The sequence below is a fragment of the Mesocricetus auratus genome, unplaced genomic scaffold (assembly GCF_017639785.1).
Source record: "Mesocricetus auratus isolate SY011 unplaced genomic scaffold, BCM_Maur_2.0 Super-Scaffold_100027, whole genome shotgun sequence".
Taxonomy (NCBI): Eukaryota; Metazoa; Chordata; class Mammalia; order Rodentia; family Cricetidae; genus Mesocricetus; species Mesocricetus auratus.
Genome location: NW_024429208.1, coordinates 1,645,313 through 1,673,092, shown reverse-complemented (window position 1 = coordinate 1,673,092; position 27,780 = coordinate 1,645,313). Strand labels below are relative to the sequence as shown.

At 45.0% G+C, this 27,780-nt stretch overlaps 2 long non-coding RNA genes across 3 annotated transcripts; one reads left to right on the top strand and one right to left on the bottom strand.

Annotated features, from left to right (window-relative positions):
* Positions 1–1,781: 1,781 nt before the first annotated feature.
* Positions 1,782–26,555, top strand: LOC121134296. 2 transcript variants are annotated; one of them, XR_005871363.1, is made up of 3 exons: positions 1,782–2,158; positions 3,961–4,039; positions 24,905–26,555. It is a non-coding gene; the product is annotated as an uncharacterized LOC121134296 (long non-coding RNA). The 2 variants fall into 2 exon arrangements; XR_005871364.1 differs by lacking the exon at positions 24,905–26,555 and adding an exon at positions 4,299–4,815 and having other exon boundaries at positions 1,787–2,158.
* LOC121134297 lies at positions 11,801–15,251 on the bottom strand. Its single transcript, XR_005871365.1, has 3 exons — positions 14,949–15,251; positions 13,283–13,419; positions 11,801–12,074 (listed from the first exon to the last, which is right to left on the bottom strand). It is a non-coding gene; the product is annotated as an uncharacterized LOC121134297 (long non-coding RNA).
* Positions 26,556–27,780: the final 1,225 nt, after the last annotated feature.

Genomic DNA, 27,780 nt, shown 5'->3' with positions numbered 1-27,780 from the left:
AATTCCCTGTCTCTTGAACTCTGCACTGTAACCAGTCCCGCAGAAACCAATCTAATCTGGTTCACATAGATACGAGAGTTCTCATAAAAATTGCTGATTGTCTATCATAGGCTTGGACTTTCACACGGAGACCTGTTCCTGAGGACCATCTGTCCTTCTGCCCTCTGAGAGCTTTTCAGAGATGGCTAGTCTGTATCCACTTGATTGGAGCACAGGTCCAGGAATTTGGGCACACAGAAATACAGGTGCTGCTGTGTGAACTGTATGCAGACCACAGTATAGCAATACTTTTAGGGAGAGGAATTGTCTTAAAGAGTAGAGGGGAGCATGTAGGGCCAGCTACAGTAAGGTTGTAAGGAGACAGTGTTGAGGTTTCTAAGCTAAGTAAGACCTAGGTACTCTGGAAGCCCTATGCTGCTTTACACACCTGTGAGGAGACCAAGACTCTGGAGGTTGGGCGAAACCAGGCTGTACACCACTGCATGGAAGAGCAATGCTAGCACAACCACAGCTTCCCCTGCATGCTGCCTTTCCCCTTGGTGCTGACCTATCGTCTCTAAGGCAGGGCTACTCTTAGGATGCCTTTGACCAAGCAACAGGTGCCAGGTCATTCCCCCAAGGTGAGTACCTTAAACAGCTGCTGTCTCAGGATCCAGTCTGATAAGACAGAGTAAGGACAGCAAGGGTTGGAGCATCAGGGGTTTTCTCATTTCTCAAGCCTTCTTTAGGTGTGAGAATGTCTCAAATGCTTAGACATTTCCCTCTCCTTTGCTTCTTCTAGTGTGAACCCACTCACATCCAGGAAAATGACTGTCACCTTTTCTGTTTCCAGGTTCACACCTCTTGCATTCTGTCCCCTTTGGGTATCTTATTTTAAGCCACCACTCTCCTGTGACAGCACTGTGCTCTCTCCCTGTCCCCTGGGAGCCAGTCATCAACCAACCCCACCCACCTCACAGTCATCAGCTCTTCCATTCATTTCTAAGTAGTTAGTGGAAGGATCAGTGGGTGTGCAACAGGTATTTCCTGCCCCTGGTTGGACATCAGAGCTGACAAAAGTGGGGTAGATTCCACATGCCCCTCCTAAGATGCACTCCCTGGCATTGTTCAGGACTAGAAGAGACTGGAGGAAAGAGCAGGTGAGGGTCACACTCAGAAACACTGTGAAAAGGTCATACATGCTGGCCTTGAGTAAATTATCTTAGTCTCATCTGACAAAAGTAATTATACCATTATTTACCATATCCTTTACCACAGCATGTTAAAAACATGGTCAGAAAAACATGACATTTGCTATGAGGACAAACCATTGTGCAAGTGTCATGGGCGGCATGTCCAGGAACAGTCTTTATTGCTTATAACTTCATTCTGGTTGCTTTGACTGATTTTTTAATGTATTACTTTATCCAAAATACAAAAATCAAATGCTTTATGTGAACAGATCAACCTGAGTGGTACCCTGACATCCATCTCCATCTTTAAAATGAAAGCCATTTCCCTCCCATCCAGCACTGTTAATAGAAAAAGGAAAATAATGGGAAAGAAATAAGATTGAAACTCTAGGGGATGGGGACATTGGACAGCCTGTCCAGCCAATTGGTGAGCACCAGATTCAGTGAGACTTTGTTTTAATAGATACTATAGAGTGACTGGGGAGATGTCTCTCAGCCACACCTGAGGAGTAGAGTTTGTATTCTCAGAACCCACGTAAGAAATGAGTGTGAATGGGTTCCTCTATAACCCTGACACTGGAGGGAGGAAGTGGCAGAGAGGCAGGCAAATCCCTGGAGCTCATCTAGATCCCTCTAGCCAATCTAACCAGTTGGAGAGTGCAGTCAACCAAGTGAGACTCTGTGTCCAAAACTCAGGCGAGAGTGATAGAAGAAGACATGAGATGTCCCCTTGCTCTTCTACAGTGATAGAGGAAGATATGAGATGTCCCTTTGCTCTCCTGCAGTGATAGAGGAAGATATGAGATATCCCTTTGCTCTCCTACAGTGATAGAGGAAGATATGAGATGTCCCTTTGCTCTCCTGCAGTGAGGACCCAAGGCTATGGATTCAGGGCAGTTCTTACCCAGGGATGGGCTCCTGAACCTGACTGAAGGCTGGGGTTCCTTCTGGATGATCAGTAGTGTGGACTTCAAATCACTGATGAGGTCAGTGCTTCATCTTTCTGCGCCAACACTAATTTCTCAGGCCACAGGAAGTATGGAAACCCCACTCAGAAGAGTGACTTCCCTCCAGCTGGCTCCTCTCTAGCCTCCAGACATGTAACACAGTCTGACTGGACAGTCATGGGCAAATTTCTTTAGAAAGTTTGCCCATTCCTCTTCCTTGGAAACTCCTGGCAGGAAACAGAATCCCTAAGTGTTCTCCTTCCCCCGAGTCCCAAGTGTGGTATTAGGTTTGTCAGCTTAAGACATCAAGAGTTAATCTCTTCCTGAAAATGCAAGAGCTATGAGAGGGGAAAACAGCTCACAAAATCTGTCTGCCAGGGTAGGAAGATGGTGTTCCCGGGGGCACAGGAAAGAGCGTTGTGTACACAAGGCAGTACTCAGAGGGCAACTGAGGAGCACAGCAAGAGGAAGAGGTTGATTTAAAAAAACACAACCATTTCTCTTTCCTGCCCCACACTCACTGCCTGCACTACTGAGATGATTTAGTGAAGAATGCGTTCTCTACAAGACTAAGAGACTAGAGAACTCCTGAGGCACGGTGTCCCAAGCCTTTAGCTTCTCCCCTCAGGGTCAGACAGACAGCATGCATCTATCTCCCCAGCTCCCACTATTCCACCTGACTAAAGTGGCTCCCCAGGGCCTGCTGGGCAAACCAGCAGGCATCATGCTTGAGCCAGGCAATGGTACCCTGGCTTCTGGGGAGAATGAGGGAGGCCAAGGCTTAGATTTTCTCATCTGGGCAGATCTCATCTCTGCAGAACCAATGGAGCTAGCTACCCAAGCAATGATCTGACTTAGGCAAAACAATGAGTACCTAGAGAATCCCCACATACCTCTCCCTCTGCATGTTGCCCTGCTGGGCTCAGGATTGCAAGGGGTGGGCCAGGTCTCCTCTCTGGAGAGCCTTTCAGGTGCCCCATTTCCTTTGCATGCTTGAGTTCAGATCATTGTTTTTATTCATTTGTTTCTATTTTCTGTGTATGAGAGATTTGCCTACATGTTTGCAAGTGCCCTTTGCACGTGTCTAGTGCTTGAGGAAGCCGGAGAAGCTGCGGGAATCTCTGGATCTGGAGCTATCAAAAGAGGTAACCCCATCCCTCGGGTGCCAAGTTCAGATAATTTAAGAAAGTCTAAGCAGCAAAGTGAGACATGAGTGACTCAGGACCCCAACTGACTTTGGACAGCACGGTGCTCCAGTGCAGTAACACATAAAAGTAGCATTTTGCAGGGAAACCAGTCTTGACTTCCACAAACCTTCTATAATACAACTTTAAAATTTGAGGTACTAATGGTATTACATTGAGTGAGGTGGGGCCTTTGAACCAATAGAAGGCATTTCTCATTTTAGCTATAGAAGTGTTTATCTAACTAACCTCTATCAATAAAAACTCTGGAGTTCGATATCTGGGTAAGAACCTCAGTGATAAGAGAAGTGGCTGTGGAGTGACCAGTGACCTCTCTCCTTTCCTTGATCCAAAAGAGCCTAGACTCTCCAAAGGTCCTCCCTACTATTTCCTGTGCCTCTCTATATGTCCTTTGTCCTCCAAAACCTCTATGGCAAATGTTGGTCAGCTAGTAGTTAGCTCTACCCTCTGATTCTAAGCAAACTTTATTGCCAGTGTCAAGGAGTGTCCTCAGAGATCAAAATAACCCACAACAAGCTTCAGAACATCTTCTAGTCTCTTATTTTTGCCAATCAATAAAGATCAACTCTTCAATAGGAATGATATAAATGGGTACATGTTCCCACCTGAGGACAACATTCAAAACTACCTCTGCAGGTATTTTATGAATACTCCATACACAAGAAGGAATAGCTGCTGAAGGTTTTGGAGCTTCCACTGGGTCTCCACAGAGAAGGTAAGTTCAGCAGCCTTAACACCTCCAGGCTAATCCTTACATGTCCAAGCCACAGACAGAAGCCCATGCAGCATTAGCCACAGCTGTCTGTACATTAGGGAAAAGGCTCCCTGAAGAAAGCACAATAGAGCTGTCTTGAGTGCGGGCCTTCACTGCTCTCGGGACACACAGGAAATGATATCTGTTTGGAGCAGATAAATGGATGCCTTTCCTATAGCATGCTTGTGTTCATAGCTGTTTTTTTCCCATTGAATTACAGGCATTTTCTGGTGGTTCCTGAAAGCCCTATCTTCTATAGGTGCAAATATCATCTGCCCCAGGTCCTGCCCATCCAGTCCTCTACAGCTCCCTTTCTTCCTCTCAGTCAGAGCCTGTGGCTGTTTGCAACTCTTTCTTAGTCAGTGTTCACTGCAGAATTCTGGTGCTGGCCTTCAAAGCAAACATATTCTGCTGCAAAGGAGCTGTCTACAGTGTGGAACCCAAACCAGGCCCCAGCAGTAACAGGGAAAAAAACAGCACAAATCTCTTCTATGAGAGCGTGGAGCTCAAAAATGTAGCTCTATGCCATGGAAACAGTCCTTGCCCCCCAACCACACAGTTGTAGGTGTGTCTTTGACAAAGTGTCCTTACAAGTTTAACATATGATTTCTAGACAAATCCCATGAGAACTGATGATTTATCCTCCTCCAGATACACACATGCCTGTGAAATAATAAACATAGAATCTGAGATATGGTGTAGTGGTTAAGAATGCTTGCTGCTATTCCAGAGGACCTGAAGACTCCTGTAAGTGCACGTTACTCACACATATATGCATCACATACACATCACAATACACACACACACACACACACACACACACACACAAACTTTCTCCTCTCTCTCTCTCAGACACGCACGGAGGTAGGAAGAGAGGGGGAGGGAGAGAGAATTTGAAAAACACTTAAATATAGTGAAGGGATTAAATAATTGGAAACTACTTTGTAACTGTTGTCCATGTTTTACAAACACTGTCCCCTGTTGGTTAGATATTGAGTTTTCTGTGTTGCTTCCCCAGTCTGGAAATGTTAAGCAATGTTTTTTGGAGTTTTGTTTAATTTTGGTTTGTGTGTGTGTGTGTGTGTGTGTGTGTGTGTGTGTGTGTGTGTGGTGTGTCAGTGTGCCCATGTGCACGTATGTGCTTCTGTGTGACCACAGGGTGGGCAGAAGGCTGCTTGAAGGCAGCTTCTACCACTCTTCAACCTTTTGCCCTTGAGACAGGGTCTCTCACTTAATTGCTCTGAGATTGGCTTCCGGGAGTTCCAGGATCTTTCAGTCTTTGCTTCCTGGTGCTGGGACACAAGTGGTCTCACCAGATTTTTATTTGGGTGTTGAAGATTCGAACTCAGGTCTCCATGCTTGCACAGCAAATGTTCTTACCCATTGAGAGCTAATGCCCATCTCCCCAGCTCAACATATTTATGACATGTTATTCTAGAGAGCCTCCTTTTCTCATCCTTTGTTTAATAACATGTTACTGTGCCTACACAAGAATCCAAACACAAACATCTATGTCAGTTTTTTTCACAATGTGCAAATGCAGAGGCAGCACAGATACCTTTCAGTAAGTGGATGGATGACTGGATAAAGTGACACATCCCAACAATGGAAACTAAAAAGAGATGAGTTGTCCAGACACACAGAGGCCCAGAGAAAACCTATACATATCCTCCAGACTTAGTCGTCTGTGTTTGGGATTGTGTGTTACGGTCTTGGCTCTGCAAACCATTTTTTGACATTGTCTATAGAGTGATAGGGTGAGATAAAACCCACAGCAATTGTCCCTTTGGAATACACCATGAACCTGGGGACACTATCTCTCTGTGTGTGATCCAGGTACCCCCATTACTCTCTGAAGAAGAAGGGATCAGTCAGAAACTCTGAAGTCTACAGGCTGTAATAAAAATGTTCTTCCAGTTCTCAGGTACCCCCAAGCACACACACCAGTGGCTCAAGTTCCCATGGCACATCTCTATAATATGGATCTGTACCTGTGTTTAGACTCCATGCATGGAATCTCACTGTCTGTCCATTCATCTTCATGTGGACACTGCTGGAAAACACTTTCCAGATGCCTTGTGCCCTATGATCCGCACTAAACTGTTCCTCCCACATATCCTAAAATATCTAAAAATTGGTGCGAATCTGATTTGGGTACTAGAAGAGATTGGCAGCTGTACTTCCAATATGGAAATTGTTTTCTCTGTGATTTTATGACTGGGTGAGGGTTCTGGCTACTACGACCCTTGGCTTAGATTTCCTTGGGAGATTCCAACAAAAGGTAAATATACAAACTGTGGTCAGAGGTGGGCTGATCATCTTGAGGTCTGAGCATACAAATACATGCCATACACTTGGAGACAACAGGGAAGAAAGAGATGTGCTAGGTATCTATCTACATCACAGCCTGTTCTCAAGTTCAATTCAAAGATTGAAAAACATCAGTCAAAAATAGAGGGAACAGTCAAAATACAGGTTTATGGATAAGCCATGGAGGAAGATTGTGGTAGTTTAAAGGCTATTAGTCCCCAAATTTCATAGCGAGTGTTCTTAGGAGGAGTGGCTTTGCTGGAGTGGGTATGGCCTTGTTAGAAGAAGTGTGTCACTGTGGAGGTGGACTTTAAGGTTTTCTATGCTCAGGATCCCACCCAGTATCAGTGGACTTCCGGTTGCAGGAAAGATACAGGGCTCTCAGCAACTCCTCCAGCACCATGTCTGCCTGCATGCTGCCATGTTCCCTGCCATGATGGTAATGGTCTGAACCTCTGAACCTGTAAGGAAGTCACCCCAATAAACGTTTTCATTGATAAGATTTGCCATGGTCATGGTGTCTCTTCACAGCAATTGAAACGCTAGGACACAATGAAACCTTATATTTATTGAAGACTATATACATAATGGTAGGGCAGGAAATAGTTGACAAAGAATATTGTAAGATGACACTGTGTTAGGTACATAAGATAAAGGCAGAGATCTATAGAAATCAGGGTATAAGTCTTGCTTCTTCTAGGTAGGCTCTGGTGACACTATGAAAACATAAGAATCTACGTCTAGTTTCCACCAGAGTGTGGATTTCAGTGTTTTCTACTAGACATCCACATTAAAATTGTGTCTGTACTCCAGGGTCATCACATTGATAAGTTACTTGATGTTTTTAATCATATCAAATTGAAGGTCAACGTCAACGGAGTGGCCAAGTTTAGCTGAAGGTCAACAGAGTTGCTAGGTAACTCAGAATATGAGGGTTTGGATCAGAGTCTTGAAGCTTATGCTGGTCCTTGTGGTGGTTCCAGTTTCCTCTGAATTGTTGGTGTTAACACACATGAGACCATCTTGTCCTGGATCTCTTGAAGACCAGGTAGCAGTTGGGCACACAATGATTCCTGGGTGCGGCCCACACACCCATCATGCCAGTGTCTGCCCAGATTGTTTCTCTCCTGTGGCCCAGATATCCTGACAGCCATAGCTTCTGCTCCTGGGTCCTCCAAGATAACAAATCTCCTGGGTGTGATGAAGAGAGAATGAGGACTACAACTGTCAAAGTTAAACTTGACTCAGGCTTCTTGGTGTTAAGTTAGCCCCCAGCCCACACTGATTTTGATTGTCCTTCAGTGATCAGCTTCAGAACCCTTGTTTAGGAATCCAAGATTTTTGATGGATGGAATGGTGGGGGTCGGGTTTCAGGTGAATCACAATAAGACCCTGTGCTATCTAATTCTTCTTGATATTAAGGAGAGTGGTTCCTTGTTCCATTAAAGGTCATTGCATAGTCCTTGCTCCCTTGCTGTGAGTGTATCACTGGGTCCTATGGAGAGAGGGTACGGCCCACATACCCTAACATTTAAGCTAGACCCAGGTAGTAGAAGGTACTCAGAGTATGCCATTCTTCAGACACCTCACTCATGGTGTTAATGTGTGTTCAACCTTCTTGGAGCAGTAGGTGTGGCCTAGGTCAGACTTCAAGTCAGCTTTTTATCCTTGCTCTCTGAAAGTCCTCATACAGGAAGACCTGGGCACAGAGGATTTGCTGGGTGCGGCCCACACACCCTTGATCCCAAGCTGTGTTATTGTTATTTGATGTTTATGTGAGGCTCAGATTACTAGAGAGCAATGAGGTCTTAATCCATCTGCTGTGAGATTGTTTGTTGGATGTGTTGTAATAGCAGGTACATCTCACAAACTACAGTGGTACCACAAAGAAGAATCTAGATTAGCATTGATGACAGTTCATGGTCTATGATGTGATGTCAATCATCAGTGCAAGAATGGTTGTGGTTGAGTCCAAATTTCTAAGTGCAATAGCATGGATTGGGTCACAAATGAGGCTATTTGTCCAACAAAATAAATTGACGTGAGAAAATGCCTGGCCTCAGACCAGGTTTTCGTCATGGGTATGTCCATTTCCTTTGGTCATTAAGGTGAGGTTTGATCTGGGTCACAAATGAAGCTATGGTTTGTCCAAAAATATTTGAAGTGAGATAATGCCTGACCTCAGACCAGGTCGGCGTCATAGATATGTCCTTTTCCTTAGGTCATTAAGGTGATATATTGTCCCTTTAAAGACTCCCTCCTTTGTGGTGGTATCTTGTCCTGGGTTGACTAGAGGGTGTGGTCCACACACCATTTAATATTAGTCCAGTCCACTAAGGGTTCAAGGAGGTGCTGGGTTTCCTTTCAGGTCTGCTTATGGCCTTGAACCTGTATCAATAATCAAGTCATTATTAAGTTCCCCTTCTTGGAGGGGATAATGCATCCAGATTTCAGTTAATCAGATCAAGTTCTGGGTTTGCCCAAGATTCTTGGTGAGCAGTCTATGGCTAGAGTATGAGAAATTTTCTTAAAAAAAAGTCAGTCAAGATAAGGTGCAGGGTGCATTGTAACACCCTTTTTGATAAGGTGCATCCATGTTACTGGATTATTTAGGTGAGTCCTTGGCACTTTATGGCAATGTTGTCATCCTTTTTAGCGTGTTGAAGATGTTGGGTTGAATGAAGTGTGCGTGTGAGAGCCACACATCTGGTACTCAGAATGTCACTTATATCAATCATTATAGGAAGCATAGAGGGTTAGTCCAAGGCTATACGTGACAAGTGTGCACTGATGTCTTGGTTAGGTGTAAAATAAGAACTGAAATTAAGACCTTCTTCAGAGAACCTCATGGTACAAAGTACAACCACGGTGTTGTTTAACTTTAGATTGGCAGTGGGTTCAGGCTTCTTTGGGAGGGGATTAATCTGTGCTGATATTACATTAGTTTTTGTGCCAAAATTTCGTCATTGTTAGGATCAGGATTGTCCTAGGCACACTCATTTTCTTGGTCTGGCCCAGGCCACCTTCTCTTGATTGGCCAAGGACAAATTCTCCGGATAATTGTGCTCAGGCTCCTTTAGGGTTAGGGGTTAGCCCAGGCCCACATCTCTTCTTGCTTTGGGCCTGGGCTATTTCAGGGTCAGGATTGGCCTTGGCACACTCATTTTCTTGGTCTGGCCCAGAGCACTTTCTCTTGATTGGCCAAGGACAAATTATCCGGATAATTGTGCTCAGGCTCCTTTAGGGTTAGGGGTTAGCCCAAGCCCACATCTCTTCTTGCTTTGGGCCTGGGCCATTTCAGGGTCAGGATTGGCCTGGGCACACTCATTTTCTTGGTCTGGCCAAGGCCTCTTCTTTTGACTGGCCCAGGCCAAATTCTCTGGATAATTGTGCTCAGGCTCCTTTAGGGTCAGGGGTTAGCCCAGGCCCACATCTCTTCTTGCTTTGGGCCTGGGCCATTTCAGCGTCAGGATTGGCCTGGGCACACTCATTTGCTTGGTCTGGCCCAGGCCTCTTCTTTTGACTGGCCCAGGCATAATTCTCGGATAATTGTGCTCAGGCTTCCTTAGAGTCAGGGGTTAGCCCAGGCCCACATCTCTTCTTGCTTTGGGCCCGGGCTTTTTCACTGTCAGGATTGGCCTGGGCACACTCATTTGCTTGGTCTGGCCCAGGCCTCTTTTTTTGACTGGCCCAGGCATAATTCTCTGGATAATTGTGCTCAGGCTTCTTTAGGGTCAGGGGTTAGCCCAGGCCCACGTCTCTTCTTGCTTTGGGCCTGGGCCATTTCAGCGTCAGGATTGGCCTGGGCACACTCATTTGCTTGGTCTGGCCCAGGCCTCTTCTCTTGACTGGCCCAGGCCAAATTCTCTGGATAATTGTGCCCAGGCTCCTTTAGGGTCAGGGGTTAGCCCAGGCCCACCTATCTTCTTGCTTTGGGCCGGGGGTATTTCAGGGTAAGGATTGGCCTGGGCACACTCATTTGCTTGGTCTGGCCCAGGCCTCTTCTTTTGACTGGCCCAGGCCAAATTCTCTGGATAATTGTGCTCAGGCTTCTTAAGGGTCAGGGGTTAGCCCAGGCCCACGTCTCTTCTTGCTTTGGGCCCGGGTTTTTTCAGGTCAGGATTGGCCTGGGCACACTCATTTTCTTGGTCTGGCCCAGGCCTCTTCTTTTGACTGGCCCAGGCCAAATTCTCTGGATAATTGTGCTCAGGCTTCTTAAGGGTCAGGGGTTAGCCCAGGCCCACATCTCTTCTTGCTTTGGGCCAGGGCTATTTCAGGGTCAGGATTGGCCTGGGCACACTCATTTTCTTGGTCTGGCCCAGGCCTCTTCTTTTGACTGGCCCAGGCATAATTCTCGGATAATTGTGCTCAGGCTTCCTTAGAGTCAGGGGTTAGCCCAGGCCCACATCTCTTCTTGCTTTGGGCCCGGGCTTTTTCACTGTCAGGATTGGCCTGGGCACACTCATTTTCTTGGTCCTGCCCAGGCCTCTTGTTTTGACTGGCCCAGGCATAATTCTCTGGATAATTGTGCTCAGGCTTCTTTAGGGTCAGGGGTTAGCCCAGGCCCATGTCTCTTCTTGCTTTGGGCCCGGGCTATTTCAGGGTCAGGATTGGCCTGGGCACACTCATTTTCTTGGTCTGGCCCAGGCCTCTTTTTTTGACTGGCCCAGGCCAAATTCTCTGGATAATTGGGCCCAGGCTTCTTTAGGGTCAGGGATTGGCCCAGGCCCACATCTCTTCATGCTTTGGGCCCGGGCCTTTGCAGGGTAAGGATTGGCCTGGGCACACTCATTTTCTTGGTCTGGCCCAGGCCTCTTTCATTTTATTGGCCCAGGACGAATTCTCTGGATAATTGGGCCCAGGCTTCTTTAGGGTCAGGGATTGGCCCAGGCCCACATCTCTTCTTGCTTTGGGCCCGGGCCTTTGCAGGGTAAGGATTGGCCTGGGCACACTCATTTTCTTGGTCTGGCCCAGGCCTCTTTCATTTGATTGGCCCAGGACGAATTCTCTGGATAATTGGGCCCAGGCTTCTTTAGGGTCAGGGATTGGCCCAGGCCCACATTTCTTCTTGCTTTGGGCCCGGGCCTTTGCAGGGTAAGGATTGGCCTGGGCACACTCATTTTCTTGGTCTGGCCCAGGCCTCTTTCATTTGATTGGCCCAGGCCTAATTCTCTGGATAATTGGGCCCAGGCTTCTTTAGGGTAAGGGATTGGCCCAGGCCCAGGTCTCTTCGTGCTTTGGGCCCGGGCTTTTTCAGGGTCAGGATTGGCCTGGGCACACTCATTTTCTTGGTCTGGCCCAGGCCTCTTTCATTTTATTGGCCCAGGCCTAATTCTCTTGTTAATTGGGCCCAGGCTTCTTTAGGGTCAGGGATTGGCCCAGGCCCACATTTTTTCTTGCTTTGGGCCCGGGCCTTTGCAGGGTAAGGATTGGCCTGGGCACACTCATTTTCTTGGTCTGGCCCAGGCCTCTTTCATTTGATGGGCCCAGGCCTATGTTTCCTCTCTAACTGGGCCTGTGCTTCTTTAGGGTCAGGGAATTTCTTGGGTCCCCATGTCTTCTGATTTGGGGTCCAGCATTTTTCATGGTCAGGGTACCTGTTTAATATTAGGGTGTAGGTAGTCGATCCTTTCCATCCCATGCTTGCACAAATCTTTGACTAAGTCTTCGTCTATTTTCAGCAGTTCTGAAAAAATAGAAAGAAAAGTCAGGTGGACTTTGATAGTGGAAATAATAGCATCTTAAATGTCTCAGAACATCACTGACCTGTCCTCAGGGAAACTTGCAGAGACACAGACACAAATAGCCCACAGTTTACATAAAATAATTATACATTATACAAAGATGAAATATGTAGGAGAGAAAACTGGTTGGGTTAGTCCTTCCTGTTGCACAGCTGACGGTCTATGGTGGAGGGGATATCCATGAGCTCATGTGGAAAGACTGGTCCTTTGACTTTGTGAGATACACATAGGAAAGTCCCACCAAGACACCATGGTATATTTCCTTTCTGTGGTCTGAACCCTTGATGGAATATCACAGTTACATGAAACAGCAGCTGTTAGTGCTTCCATCATCTAGATGATGCCTTGCTAAGGCATACAAGTCTCTACAGATCATCACAAGATCTCTTTCCTGTGTGGGGATGGCATCCTCTCTCTGAATGTCATACATGGCCATGTTCAGTGATGGTATTTCTCTGATCCTTGTTTTGCAACCCTTCTCAAGGTCATATCTGTCTTGTCCATCAAAAACACCTCAACACCAAATCTGCCTTAGTCACCCCTTTCAAGAGAACCCCCTTTCAAGTACACTGGTTTGAGATCACTTCTTCACCTACAGAATTTTCTGCAGTCACTTACCTGAAATAGATCTCTGCCCACCTTCTCCTGAGCTAAATCCTGGTCCACTGTAATTGGCTCTGCTGCCCTCAGATGTGGGTCACACCTGTAACCATGACAGTGACCTTCATGTGAGGTCACAGAAGCCAGGCCTCACTCTGTCTGTGAAACTCAAAGGCTGTCAATGCACACAGATGTCTTTTGGGCTGGTACTTAGAGGAAGTCCCTGAAGTCCTCCCTTAAGATCATTTCTTGGGAACAAGCTCATATCCTGTCTTCCTTCTCCAGGGAATTTCACCCCTGGGCCCAGCTTGTTCAGTGGGAAAGGGTCATACTCATCCCTAATGTACACAGTTCATCTCTTGGTGTCTCATTTCTGTTCCTCAGTTTATCAACAAGTTTCTCTTGTCAAGAGATTATAAGTGTGCCATCTGCAGTATTTTGGGTGTCCAGCCGATGGAAAATGTTTGGGTACAACCTCTCCCATCACCACCATTAAACATAGCTTGCAGGAGGATTGCCCAGAAAGCAGGATGTCATGAAATTCCCTTACCTGGCCCTGCCATGATACAGTCAATGACTTCTAAGAATGTCACTCTGGAGACCAGCATAACATCAGAGCTTCATCCTCTGGTCGTTTGGAAACTGGAGTTCCAAGGCATGTGCTGGCTCTGCCTCAGCAGCTGTCACCTTTTCTTACAAATACAGGTGGAGATTAGTTGAAGTAAATTGACAAAATCACCTCACACATACACACATATTAACCCACAATTATATGAACACAGGTCTAATAAGTAAAGGCTTAAGTTTGAAAATAAAATGGATAGAGTATGGCATCAGTGACTGTGGCCATTCTGGGAAGGGCCTATGAGGCGAATGTAAAGATGATTTCCAGGGAGGTTCATGTCTAGAGAAGCCCAAAAGAAGCACCCCTACCTGTGAAGCATGTGCTCCCTGTGGGGATGTCACAAACAGGTGGGTGGTGCCAGTAATTATCATTAACATTCTGGAGGCTCAAGCCTTATGTCATAGACTATGCACTAAGTTGACACTTTCTTCAGAGGCCTCTCTTCATTAAATTTTACATATAATTTATAGTTAAATGTTTAAGTTAGGGAGATGGCTGTAGTTGTGTTTCATATTGTGTCCCTGACTTCAGCCATGCTGGGCAAAACCCATAGTTACAAAAGATAAGGATCATGCTTGGGAGAAACAACGACCTTTCAGAGCCCTGCAGTAATGAATTTGACCCACTCCCTACCTGTCCTGACACTGTGGGCTGCCATAGCTGAAGGTTGTCCCTGGCTTGGGCACAATAGCAGAGTTTGTTCTGCACCAGCCTGGAGGCTGAAGTCTTCTCATGTGATACAGGCTGGGTGTGGACATCCCATGGCCTCTTTCTCCAGTGAGTTGTGGGTGTTGTCTTCCTGAGTCCTTGTTACACTAGTTCTTTGTCACACATCCTACTGATTCTTCCTGCAGCTTTTTCTACAGCTATAGCACAGGTCTTGTTAAAGAACCACATTGTGCCTCATATCCTTTATCATCCCTGCTCCCAGTATAGCACAGTGAAGTTCAATTAGGCCTTCATCCCAGGAATCCTGTGTATATTTCTCCCTCTACAGTGCCTAAAGCTTCCTCTAAACACATCCAAGTGAAAACGTGTATAAGCACAGAATTAGAAGGAGAGTACTGCCATTGTGCTTCCTGTGATAGTGACATTGGTGTCTATTCCCATATTATGGCTGCTGTCTATCTTAGTACAAATGAAAACATTGCTGCCACCGGTGACTAGAGTTATCAGGGAAGGTCAGACATCAGTGCCAGGGATCCTTTGCCTACACTCCCTGAACAACCTACATGTGATTGTCAAATGTGGGCATACATACAGGAACCCACTGTCTTTCTCAGCTAGGTCAGAGGCTGGAGTCCTGGTCCAGATCCACCGTGTGGCTTCATCCCAAGGCCTCTCTCTCTGTGAGTGGAGGGGTTTCTCTACATGTGGTCTTGAGGTTCCTGTCCCACTGCTATGAGACTCCTGACTTCTGCTGTTTCTAGCTCTTCTTAGGATGAGCTGTCCTCGGGCTGGGACATTTCAAAACTAGCTATGTTTCGTTGTCACCATTTAAGATCTCAATAAAGAAGTGCCTCAAACTGAGTGAGTCACTCAGGTGATTCATTTCAGGTAGTGTCCACCCCAGAAAACAGCCCAGACTTACCCAGTCACATGCACTTGCTGTGGTTCAAGCCCTCCTTCTGGACTCTGGCTTGTCCTCAGGTAAGACCACCTGTATTTCTAGGACAGGGTTCAATTGTGAGGTCACAGAGGCCTCACCTACCTCATGCTGAGAATCCCAGGTCATCCAGACCTCAATTATCTCCCAGCCTGACCCATCCTTGTTCTTTGCCAATCTATGTGCAAACATCTTTGGAAGCACGTAGCTTTGGGAAAGCAGCTAGAATTGTTTCAGGGATATTTCTGTGAGCATGCATTACCTTTCTCTCCTGTCATTCCTCCATCTTCCCACAGGTACCATCACCCTTGAGAAGAGGAACGCTGTTGATAATGCTGCTTCCTCAGCTCAATTGTCTGAACTCACATCTGCCTCATCATCTCAGATTCTTCATAGTCACCATGGTGTATTGCTGGCACTCAGGCTGTGGGGTACCATCATCCGTGCCTTCTACCTGGCTCCAACAGTAGCCATATCTTATTTTCTACTTAACTCTCTGTACCATTAATCTTGAGTTTGTTTGTGGGTTATTAGCTTGTTCTTGTGTGGTATTCCTGTGGCCCTGGATTTTAGAATTAACAGCACAAAAATACATAGATGAATAACTAATAAGTACATACAGCATTGATGGTTCACAATAGAGTTGCAGGCAGAGCCCACCTTGTGAGGTACAGAGACCCCTGGAAGCACAAGGTTTTCCTTGTCCCAAACCAGCTGACCTTTCACTCAAAAAGCTGTGTGCAGGAATGATGAAGCTGTCCAGAAATGTGCCAAGCCCTTTGTGCCCTGGTGTGTGCAGGTTATGCAGTGGTATTCAGGTTTTGTTAGCCCTGCTCTGACCTGAGACTCTTTGTCAAATCTGTGCTTCCAGTGTCGGAAGTTCAGTCTCTCAATCACCAGGTTTCCAGTGTTTCTCATGAAGGGATGATGGACATAAATCTTGATTGACACCAAACAAGGAGACTTCTGGCCAACCTGGTCATGGAGCTACCGTGCATTCTGTGTAGACTCGAAATGTTGTAAGGATCAGACATTAATTGTGAAAATCTTGAAGGAGAGTCAATGGGTTCTTTTCTTTTTTAAGAAAGGGGACATAAAATTCTGGGTAGGGAGCTGAGGGCAGATCTGGAAGGAGTTAGGGGGAGGATTGTAGGGTAAGTAAGATCAGAATATATTGTGTGATATTGTCAAAGAAGTAATAAAATATGTATTCATTTATTCATTCATTTATTTATTCGACTTCATGCATTGACCTCTTTGAACATCCAAATACAAACAACCATGGCCCTTGCCTGGCCTCATCACCTTTCTTTAGTTGTGGAGAAAGATTCTATAACCCCTTTCTCATATAATGGCTCTAAAGCTGTATTTCTCTACCTGTGGTCAGGACCCCTTTAGGGGTGGTATTGAAAACTCCATTCACAAGGGGTATCCTTAGACCATAGGATATTTACATTACAATCCATAACAGTAGCAAAATTATAACTATGAATCTGCAATGAAAATAATATTATGGTTGTGGGTCATCATATCATACGGAACTATGTTAAATGGTTGCAGCATTAGGAAGGTTTAGATCAGAGACAGCTGATCTAAACAGGGGAGAGCTCTTGGACCCCAGACAGACAGCCAGGAGGCTAGCATGGGACTCATCTGGACCCCTCCCCCCCCCAAATGTGAGTGTCAGTGAGAAGGCCTGGGCAACCTATGGGGCCCTGAGCTGTGGATCAGTGTCTATTCCTGGAATACAAACAGTCATCCTGTGCCCATAACACAAAGATGGATGCTCTCTCAGCCTGGACTCTTAGGGGAGTGCCTGGACCCTACCCTGAGTGAAATGACAGACTCTAGATATCCCCTATGTGGAAGGAATTGGCAATAGGGTGGGAGGCTGAGGGGGAAGGGGAGTGCAGGAGGAGGAAAGGGAGAGGGAACTGGGATTGACGTGTAAAACAAGCTATTTAAAATTAAAATAAAAAAATTTAAAAAAGAACCACCTCTCTAAAGCCATAATCACGTGTGATAAGCTAAAAGTTCTACTGCTTCCTGAAGGTGGAACATTGCCCCCTCGTTCAAATACTTTTTCACTTTTTCTGGGTTTATGTTTGCCTTCACTGTCTAAGCTTACCAGTCCTGGAATTCAGTCTGTAGACCATGTTGCATGAACTCAGAGATCTACCTGCCTGTGCTTCCAGAGTGTAAAATATCACAAGAACAGTCTCTAGTCCACATACTAAAATTCTTATCCTCTGAAACCTACTGAGTCAGTCCCTCACAGTTCAAAGCACTCTCAGCACCACTATCTTCCATACTGCAACTGGTGAGGACCATTAAGCCCCACTTAAAGTGTTCAACTGCTTTCCTAGTCCAAAGTTCACAATCCTCCAAACAAAAGTGTGGCCATCCCAACACAGCAGCAATACACCACTTCTGACAACAAATACTGTCTAAGCTAGCGTTGTATTTCTTTGCAGAGAAACCATGGCCATGTGATAGTTTGAATGTAATTTGCCCCTATAATCTCATAAGGAGTGGCACTATTAGGAGGTGTGACTTTGTTGGAGTAAGTATGGCTTTGTTATAAATGTGTCTCTACAGGGGCAGGCTATGAGATTTCCTGTGTTCAAGATCCCACTCTGTGTCTCAGTTCACTTCCTGTTGCCTTCTATATATATATATATATATATATATATATATATATATATATATATATAATTTTTAAATTTAAATTAGAAACAAGGTTGCTTCACATGTCAATTCCATGTCCCTCTCCATTTCCCTCCCCTCCTCCAGTGCCCTCCCACCAACCCCCCCAATATCCCCTCATTTCCCCAAGAATGGTTAGGCCCTACATGGGGGTGTCCACAGTCTGTCATTTCATCCAGGGCAGGGCCTAGACCCTCCCATAAGAGTTCAGGGTGAAAGTACATCTCTCATTTTGGATGGGAGTCCAAAGTCCATTTGTATACCTGGGATAAATACTGATCTACTACCCAAGGCCCAATAGATTACCTAGACCTCCTCACTGACACCCACATTCAGGGGATCTTGATCAGTTCCATGCTGGATTCCCAGGCATCAGTCTGGGATTCAAGATCCTACCCTTGTCAAGTCAGCTGTTTCTGGGGGTTAAACCAGCCCAGTCTTAATGCCTTTGGTCATAAGTCCTCCCTCTGTCACTGGATTTCTTGAGTTCAGCTCAGTGCTTAGCCGTGGAAGTCTGCCTCTGCTTCCATCAGCCACTAAATGAAGGTTCTGTTTCCCAGATTCTCAGGCCATGGGATTGTAGGCTGGCACTCCACAGATCTATGTCTAAAATCCATATGTGAGAGAGTACATGCCATGTTTCTCTTTTTGTGACTGGGTTACCTCACTCAGGATGGCTTCTTGTAGTGCTGTCCATTTGCCTGCAAATTTCAGGATCCATTGTTTTTTCTGCTAAATAGTACTCCACTGTGTAAATGTACCACATTTTCTCTATCCACTCTTCGGTTAAGGGGCATCTAGGTTGCCTCCAAGTTCTGGCTATTACAAATAATGCTTCTATGAACATAGTGGAACAGACATCCTTGTTGTATGAATGGGCATCTTTTGGGTATATGTCTAAGAGTGTAGTTCCTGTGTCTTCTGGTAGATTGATTCCTATTTTTCTGAGGAATCTCCATACTGATTTCCAAAGTGGCTGTATAAGTTGGCATTCCCACCAGCAATGGAGGAGTGTTCCCCTTTCACCACATCCTCCCCAGCATAAATTGTTATTGATGTTTTTGATTTTAGCCATTCATACAGGAGTGAGATGGTATCTCAGAGTTGTTTTAATTTGCATTTCCCTGATTTCTAAGGATGTTGAGCACTTTCTCAAGTGTCTCTCAGCCATTTTAGACTCCTCTCTTGAAAATTCTGTATTTAGTTCTGTAGCCCACTTTTTAATTGGATACTTTGGTGTTTTGGAGACTTGCTTCTTGAGTTCTTTGTAAATTTTGGAGGCCAGCCCTCTGTCAGATATGGGGTTAGTGAATATTTTTTCACATTCTTTGGGCTGCCTTTTTGTCTTGCTGACTGTGTCCTTTGCCTTACAGAAGCTTCTCAGTTTCAGGAGGTCCCATTTATTAATTGTTGATCTCCCTGTCTGTGCTACTGGTGTCATGTTCAGGAAGCTGTCTCCTGTACCAATTTATTCAAGGGTACCACCCACTTTCTCTTCTAAGAGGTGCAGTGTGGCTGCATTTATATTGAGGTCTTTGATCCATTTCGACTTATGTTTTGTGCATGGCGATAGACATGGATCGATCAACATTCTTCTACATGCCAGCATCCAGTTATGCCATCACCATTTATTGAAGATGCTTTCTTTTTTTCCATTGTATATTTTTAGCTTCTTTGTCAAAGATCAGATATTCATTCATGTGTGGGTTAATATCAGGGTTTTCAATTAGATTCCATTGGTCTACCTGTCTATTTTTGTGTCAATTCCAAGCTGCTTTCAGGACTACAGCTCTATAATAGAGCTTGAAGTCAGGGATGGTGATGCCTACAGATGTTGCTTTGTTGAATAAGGTTGTTTTGGCTATCCTTGGTCTTTTGTTTTCCATACAAAGTTGATTATTGTTCTTTTAAGGTCTGTGAAGAATTGTGCTGGGATTTTAATGGGGGTTTAGGCAAAGAATGCTGCTTTTAAAATTAAATCAGGACTGGTAAGAGTGTTCAGTGGGGAAAGACACTTGCTTCCAATCCCAATGACCTGAGTCCTACAGCCAGGGTTCACAAAGTTGAAGAAGAGACCTGAGTCCCTCAAGTTGTCCTCTGACCACACATGTGTCCTGTGCCCATGCCCCCAACACACACAAATAAATAAAATTGAAATTTGTAAAACGAATAAGCATTCTCAATTAAAAGGTATAGTCATTGAAGGTAAAATAAGGAAATAGGCAAGTTTTTGTTTTTTAACTTTTCAAATAGTCTAATGTAATGCAGACCTGTCACAAATATACAAAACCACAGCATCATCTGATTAGATACAGAAAAGTTCTTTGACAAAATCCAAGTCCTCCATCGTGAAAGTTCTGGAGAGATTAGCAATACAAGGAACATACCTAAACATAATGGCAGTTTACAGCAAGCCCATAGCCAACATCAGTATAAATGGAGAAAATCTCAAAGCAAATCCCCTAAAACCAGCAACAAAACAAGACTCTTAAAACAAGACTGTTCACTCTCTCCATACATATCCCATACAGTACTTGAAGTCTTACCGAGAGCAATAAGACAACTGAAGGAGATCAAGGGGATACAAATTGTAAAGGATGAAGAGAAAGCATCTTTATCTGCAAATGATATGATAGTATAAATAAATGACTAAAAATTTTGACAAGAAACTTGTACATCTGAGAAAACTTTTATCAAAATATCTGGATACCAAATCAAATGACAAAAATCTGTAGTCCTCTTATATATGAATGACACATGGACTAAGGAAGAAATCGGGGAAACAACTCCCACCACAATAGCTTCACATAATGTAAAATATTTTGTGGTAACTCTTACCAAGCAAGTGAAAGATTTATATGATAAAAATTTATTGAAAAAAGAAAGTGAGGAAGATATTAGAAGTTGGAAAGATCTCCCATGCTCATGGATCAGTAGGGTTACTATAGTAAAAATGGCCATCTCTATTAAAAGCAATCTACACATTCAGTGCAATCCCCATCCAAATTCCAACACAATTTTTCACATATTTTGAAATGACAATTTTCAGCTTCATATGGAAACACATAAACAAAAATCTAGGATGGCTAAAAATACTAAATAATGAAAGAATTATTGGAATTATCCCTAATTCCAAGTTGTACTACAAAGCTATAGTAATAAAATCATCATGGCATTTTTGGCACAAAAAATAGAAATGTTAATCAGTGAAATAGAATTGATGAAGCATAAATAAATCTACATTATCTATTGACACTTGATTTTTTGATAAAGAAGTCAGAAACACTCACCGGGAGAAAGTCAACACCTTCAACAAATGATGCTAGTCAAACCGGATGATTGAAGGTAGAAGAATGCAAATGAATCCATATTTGTCACCCTACACAGAACTCAACTACAATTGAGGAACAAAGACCTCAATATAAAACATGGTACACTGAACCTACTAGAAGAGAACGTGGAGAATAGCCTTGAATGCACTGACAAGAAGACAACTTCCTGAACAGAACACACAAATAGTGCAGGTACTAAGATCAACAAATAATAAATGGGACCTCATGAAACTGAGACATATCTGTGAGCAAAGGACACCATCATTCAGAAAAATGGTTGGCTGCATAACGGAAAAAAAGGTTTTTTACCAACTACACATTCAATAGAGGGTTAATATCCAAAATATATAAAGAACTCAAAAAACTATATATCAAGAAAACAAAAATATTTTAAAAGGTGGTACAGTATATCCCTCCATTAGGAATGGGCTCCCCAAGTCCATTTGTAGCCTAAGAATAAACCCTGGCTCCCCTGGACTTTGATGATTCCCCATGGAGGCTCTTACTATCCCTGGGGAGTGGGTGGTGGGTGGGTTGGGGGTGTTGATGGGAAACATGGGAGGATGGGAGAGCAAGAAAAGAGGGGCAGATAAGTAAATAAACGTGCTTCGAAAATAAAAGTTTAAAAAGGTGGTGCAGACCCAAACAGAGAATTCTTAATAGAGAAATCTCAAATAGCTGGGAAATAGTTAAAGAAGTATTCATCATCCCTAGCCATCAGAGAAGTGCTGAGCAACACTACTTTGTGATTTCATCTTACAGCTGTCAGAATAGCTAAGATCAGTAACACAAGTCATAGCTCACGATGATGGGGATGTAGATCCAGGGGAACATTCATTCATTGTAGGTAGAAGAGCAAACTTGTACAACCAATGAAAAAAGGGAGCTGGAGAGATGTCTCAGCCATTCAGAGCACTGACTGCTCTTCCAGAGGATCAGGGTTCAATTCCCAGCTCCCACATGACAGCTCACAAGCATCTATAATGGGATCCGATGCCATTTTCTAGTGTGCAGACATACATACAAATTGAGCACTCATACAAAAACAAAAACAAAACAATAGAAACAAAACTCTGAGAATGTTAGGAGTAAAAGCAGAGGAAACACTTTAAAATAAAGGCAGGGGCTAAAAGCAGTGGCCAGGCACAGGGGCATATGCCTTTGGGCAGAGGCAGGGGGATCTCTGTGAGCTCGGTCAGCCTGTTGAAGGTTCAGGACAGCCAAACTGCATCGAGAGACTCCACCTCAAAACAAAAACAAGAAAGACAGAGGCAGAGAAAAGCGTTTTGTCAAATGGGACTCTAGTCAGCCAGGAAATAAGACAGCAATCACCAAACAGGACTTCATGGAATTCAGAGTCTCTGAGCAGCAAAGAGAACAGTGAACAGAGTGAAGAGAGGTCACAGAACGTCTTCGCCAGCGCCGCATCAGACAGAGACTAACACCCCGAGTACACACGAACTCAAAAACTAGACACTAAGAAAGCAAACAGCCCAATCACACAGTGGGGTATGGGGATGAACAGAAATCCCTCAAAAGAAGAAATGCACACTCAGGAATCAGAGGCAGGGGGATCTCTGTGAGTTCGAGGCCAGCCTGGTCTACATGGCAAGTTCTGAGCCATCTAGGCCAACTAAGTGAGTGCTTTCTCAAGAGGCTATTCCCCAAAGCCATGGGTTGTTAAAAAAATGGCACCCAGTTCCAGGCCTGAGCCGTCTCCCTGTGAATTGTGTGGCAGATGGCCCCAACAACAACACGGGGAATTACCAGTGCTCCCAGTTGCCCACAAGAAGCAGGTTACAAGACCCGTTGCTGGGAACACTGCATACTTTAATTACAGGGCATAGAGAAATTAAGCCATAACTAGGCTGAGAGCAACCCCCTGCTGTGGAGTGTTCTCAGTGCTAGAAGGGGCTACAGGGAACCCCGCGTGCCACACTACCCAAAGGGACACCTATGCCACGCCCCTCACATCCCAGGAGCATGGCAGGTTGTCAGGAGGGGTGGAGAACTGTGAAAAGAGCTCCCGGGTATGGCATGGACACTGCATTCTGGAACCCTGCTGCACACTGACCCCTCACAACGCCTCATGCAGGAGGGAAACACTCCCTCCCTGAGGATGACTAGGCAGACAGTGGTGGCAGTAGACACTGGTAAGTAGACTGCACTCCTGTGAGCCAAGCTAATTAAACACATTGGACCACCAAAAGCTAAACAAACAAACAAGTAAGACACAATAGGGTCTCTATTACTGTGAAGAAACATGGCCATGGCCACTCTTATAAAGGAAACATTTAATTGGGGTGGCTCGCTTACAGTTCATTATTATCATGATGGCAAGCAGGGCAGCGTGCAGGCAGACTTGATCCTGGAGGGGCAGCCAAGAGTCCTATCTTGCAGGCAACAGGAAGTCAATTGAAAAACTGGGTGGTGTTTTGAGCATAGGAAACCTCAAAGCCCCACCACCACCACCACAGTGATACACTTCCTCCAACAAGGCCATACCCACTCCAACAGAGTCACACCTCCTAATAGTGCCACTCCCTATGAGATCACGGGGACCAATTACTCTCAAGCTACCACAGCATAGAAACAATATATTATTTTTAAAGAAGAAACTGCTTTTTTCCAAGGCTGCTGGAGAGGTGGTCAGGGATGAGTAGGTGTGCTGACTGCTCTCCCACAGCACCAGGTTCAGTTCCCAGCACCCACATGGAGGCTCACAGCCACCTGTAACTCCAGCTCCAAGGGATCCTGATGCTCTCTTCAGGCCCCAGGTGCACATCCATACATACATGTGAAGCAAAAATGATCCCACACATAAAACAAAAATAAATGTGATGAGGGAAGTCCTATGTATATGTCAATAAAACACTGTTGGACAATAGGGAAGCAAGATAGGTGGGACTAGGAGTCGAGGAGTATGCTGGGAAGGAGAAACACAGAAAGTCAAGATGTAACCGCCATAGGTGTAAGAAGCCCGGAAACTTCTCCGGTAAGAGAAACACTTAGATTAACAATTATGGGATAAGTACTTAAGTCAGAGCTAGCCAGTAAGAAACAAGCAAGGCCAACAGCTTCATAATTAATACAGCGGCTTGTGTGTTAGTTGGGAACTACAACGTGGCAGAGCCCAGGCGACTGGCGGGGAAAAACCAAGCAGCAGGCAAGGAAAAGTCTTCTCTCTACATAAATGTGTTTTAAAGAAATCAGATCCTGGTATTTCAGTGCCTGACTTTAACCCCAGAAGTCAGCACTCAGTGCACAGAGTCAGGTGATCTCTGTGAGTTTGAGATCAGCCTGGTCTACATAACAAGCTCCAGGTCAGTTGGGGCTACATAGTAAGGTACTGTGTCAAAAGAACAATTCTACAAGTATAGTTCTTGTCGTCATGGTAGGAGGCAAGAGCTCAGCGGCTCAGCCAGCTCATGGCCCTGAATACTGAACTCCTAAGAAGTGCTAACATCTGCTGCTTGTCCTGAGGGCCACACTGTGAGAGCCCCTGTCCCAAGCCTGACTGGCTGGTGTCTCAAGTAAGAAGACAGGGAGAGGGCTGCCAGGAGAATACACCACAAAGCAGGCCACACCCTGTCCATCCTAGAGAGCTCACCAACAATGACAGACACTCGGGGAGGGAGCAGGCATGGAGTCAGAGATCAACCAGAGGCAGGGACTTTACACACAGCACAGGGCTGTGGTGGCTGTTGTGAGGAAGAGGAGGAGAAACACAGGTAGGAAACAGTGGGGTCTCAATTCACACTCAGCCCCTTTTAGAAGTGTGCTCTGCTCATGGAAACATCCACACCCCCACAGCTCCTGTCTCTAACCTGGGTCTTTTGTCATTTCTGGAAAATTCCTAGGGTTAGGTTCCTCCCTGGTCTCTCACAGCTTTTCTTCTCACAGGTGGAAGAGGAGGGAACTATGTTCCAGATACAGGTAAGTGTGGGGAGCAGGATTGTCCCTTAGACCCTTGGGGTGGACCTGGAGTATTTGCAGACCTCTGTCACCAATATTAGCTCCTCCAGCAAAATCTTGTAGGGGCCATGTTTTTACCTTCCAATGCCTGTGTGTGTGTGTGTGTGTGTGTGTGTGTGTGTGTGTGTGTGTGTGTGTGTGTATTCAGTGACAGTTACCAGAGGTCAGATATGTGTCTCCCAGACTGAAGGGGATTCTGGTATCTAATTGCGGGTGGCAAAGCAGACATGTTTGTGTCTCAGAGACTCCCAGAATTTCCTGTGAGTGAGTAGTAGATTGTTGGGATGTTGTCTTCACAGTGATTATTCATGATTCTTGTTTGTAGCGTGGAAGACAGCTGACTTGTGTGGACAGAATGACAGACAGTGTGTTCAGGCCTCTGCTGTGACATCCAGGGCCCCTAGGTTCACTTTTAGCAACAGTGTCTGATGTTCCCTGTGATCCTATGGGCTGAATATGAAGAACTGGGAGCCCAGCCCAGCCCTGGACATCAGGACCCTGTCCCTGCACTGCCTGTGTTCTCTTCCATGGCCAGCCCTCCTGTTCCAGCAGACAGGAGGGGACACATTATCCTGTTACCTCTTCCTGCTCTGAGCTTCAGGTCCCAACTTCCGCACTGAAACTAAGGATCTCAATTTGAATTTGATTGTTCACATCCTTGAGCTGACAGGCTGATAGCTGTTAAATGTATTATTGAGATACTTAGAATTTGAGGAGGAAGTGAATGGCAGCGTGGAGAACCTCCCAGAAATGTGCGCATCATGTTCTGTGTCTCTGGTGTCACAGGATGAGGCTGTGGGAGCTGAGTGAGAGCAGGGTTGTGCCCAGGCGCAGCTCAATTTGATATTGGCTGTGACATGGTCAGTCCTCAGCTCTGTCACCTCCTGGCTCTGTTCTCCTCATCACTTAGAACCACATGATGAGATCTGTGATCACAGAGAAACAGGGATGGCCAGAGTCCTGTTCTGTCCCAGGAGTGTGAGCAGCCAGGACTGGTGGGACAGATCACGCTGGGCTCTGACCTGGCTGTAGCTCTTTACCCCATTTTCGCTGTTTATTGTTGTCTTTTTACTTTTTATGGAGCACTAGGCTTGTTCTTGTTCCTGTAAGTAGAGCCTGCCTCCTTATCACTTGTGCCCCCTGAGTGACAGCATTAAAATGTGTTTATCCTTCCTTTCCCATTAGAACCCTTCTAGGCCCCTGCACTCAGGAGACTGTGACCTAAGAACATGAACTTCAATCTGAGCTCCTGCCTCCCTCCAGGCCCCTCCCTGGTTCTCTCCTTTCCCATCATTTAGAATTTAACCATAGTTGTAGGATGGCAGAGAGGAGGGATCCACAGGGTCTCATCTCAGATCTGTCCTGTTGGATCTGTACTCTGCCCATGGTCCTCTCTCCCTCTCTGGCTCTGGGAATCCTGGTGCTGCCTCCAGTGGTGACTCCAGGATTTACAGGCTGAGTCTACTTTAGATTTGTGTTTATTTAAAAGATATGATCTGTTTTGTCTTGTTGACTGTGCCCTTTGCCTTACAGAAGCTTCTCAGTTTCAGGAGATCCCATTTATTAATTGTTGATCTCAGTGTCTCTGTTATGTTCAGGAAGTGGTACCAATTCATTCAAGGGTATCTCCCACTTCCTCTTCTAAGAGGTTCAGTATGGCTGGATTTATGTTGAGGTCTTTGATCCATTCGGACTTAAGTTTTGTGCATGGTGATAGATAATGATCTATCTGCAATATTCTACATTGTCAGCGTCCAGTTATGCCAGCACCATTTGTTGAAGATGATTTCTTTTTTCCATTTTTTTTCTATTGTGTATGTTTTGATTCTTTGTCAAAAATCAGGTGTTCATAGGTGTGTGGGTTAATATCAGGGTCTTCAATGGAATTCTATTGGCCTACCTGTTGGTTATTGTGCCAATGCCAGTCTGTTTTCGTTACTATAGCTCTCTAGTAGAATTTGAAGTCAGGGATGATAATGCTTCTGTATGTTCCTTTAGTGTACAGGGTTGTTTCAGCTATCCTGGGTTTTTGGGTTTTTTTAGTTATTTATTTATTACATATAAGTGTTCTGCCAGAAGAGGGCACCAGATAGAATTGTAGATAGTTGTCAGCCACCATGTGGTTTCTGGGAATTGAACTCAGGACCTCTGGAAGAGCAGTCTATGCTCTTAACCTCTGAGCCATCTCTCCAGCCCTATGCTGGGTTATTGTTTTTCCATATAAAGTTGAGTATTCTTCTTTCAAGGTCTGTGAAGAAGGAAAAATGGCAGCCCACAGAATGGGAAAAGATCTTCACCAAACCCACATCTGACAGCTGATTTTCAAAATATACAAAGAGCTCAAAAGCTAGTCACCAAAATAATCCAATGAAAAACTGGGGTCCAGAACTAAATAGAGAATTCTCCATAGAGGATTCTAAAATGGCTGAAAGACACTTAAGAAATTGTTCAACATCCTTAGCTATCAGGGATGTGCAAATCAAAACAACTCTGAGATACCATCTTACACCTGCCAAAACACCAATCACAGTTTATGCTGGAGAGGATGTGGAGAAAGGGGAACACTCCTCCATTGCTGGTGGGAATGCAAAATTGTGGGGCCACTTTGGAAATCAGTATGGTGGTTTCTCAGGGAATAGGGAATCAGTCTACTTCAAGATCCGGCAATTTCAATCTTGGGCATGTATCCAAAGGATGCACATTCATACAACAAGGACATCTGTTCAGTTATGATCATTTGTTTGATTTCTTTGTTTATTTTTACGAGACAGGGTTTCTCTGTATTGCTTTGGAGGTTGTCCTGG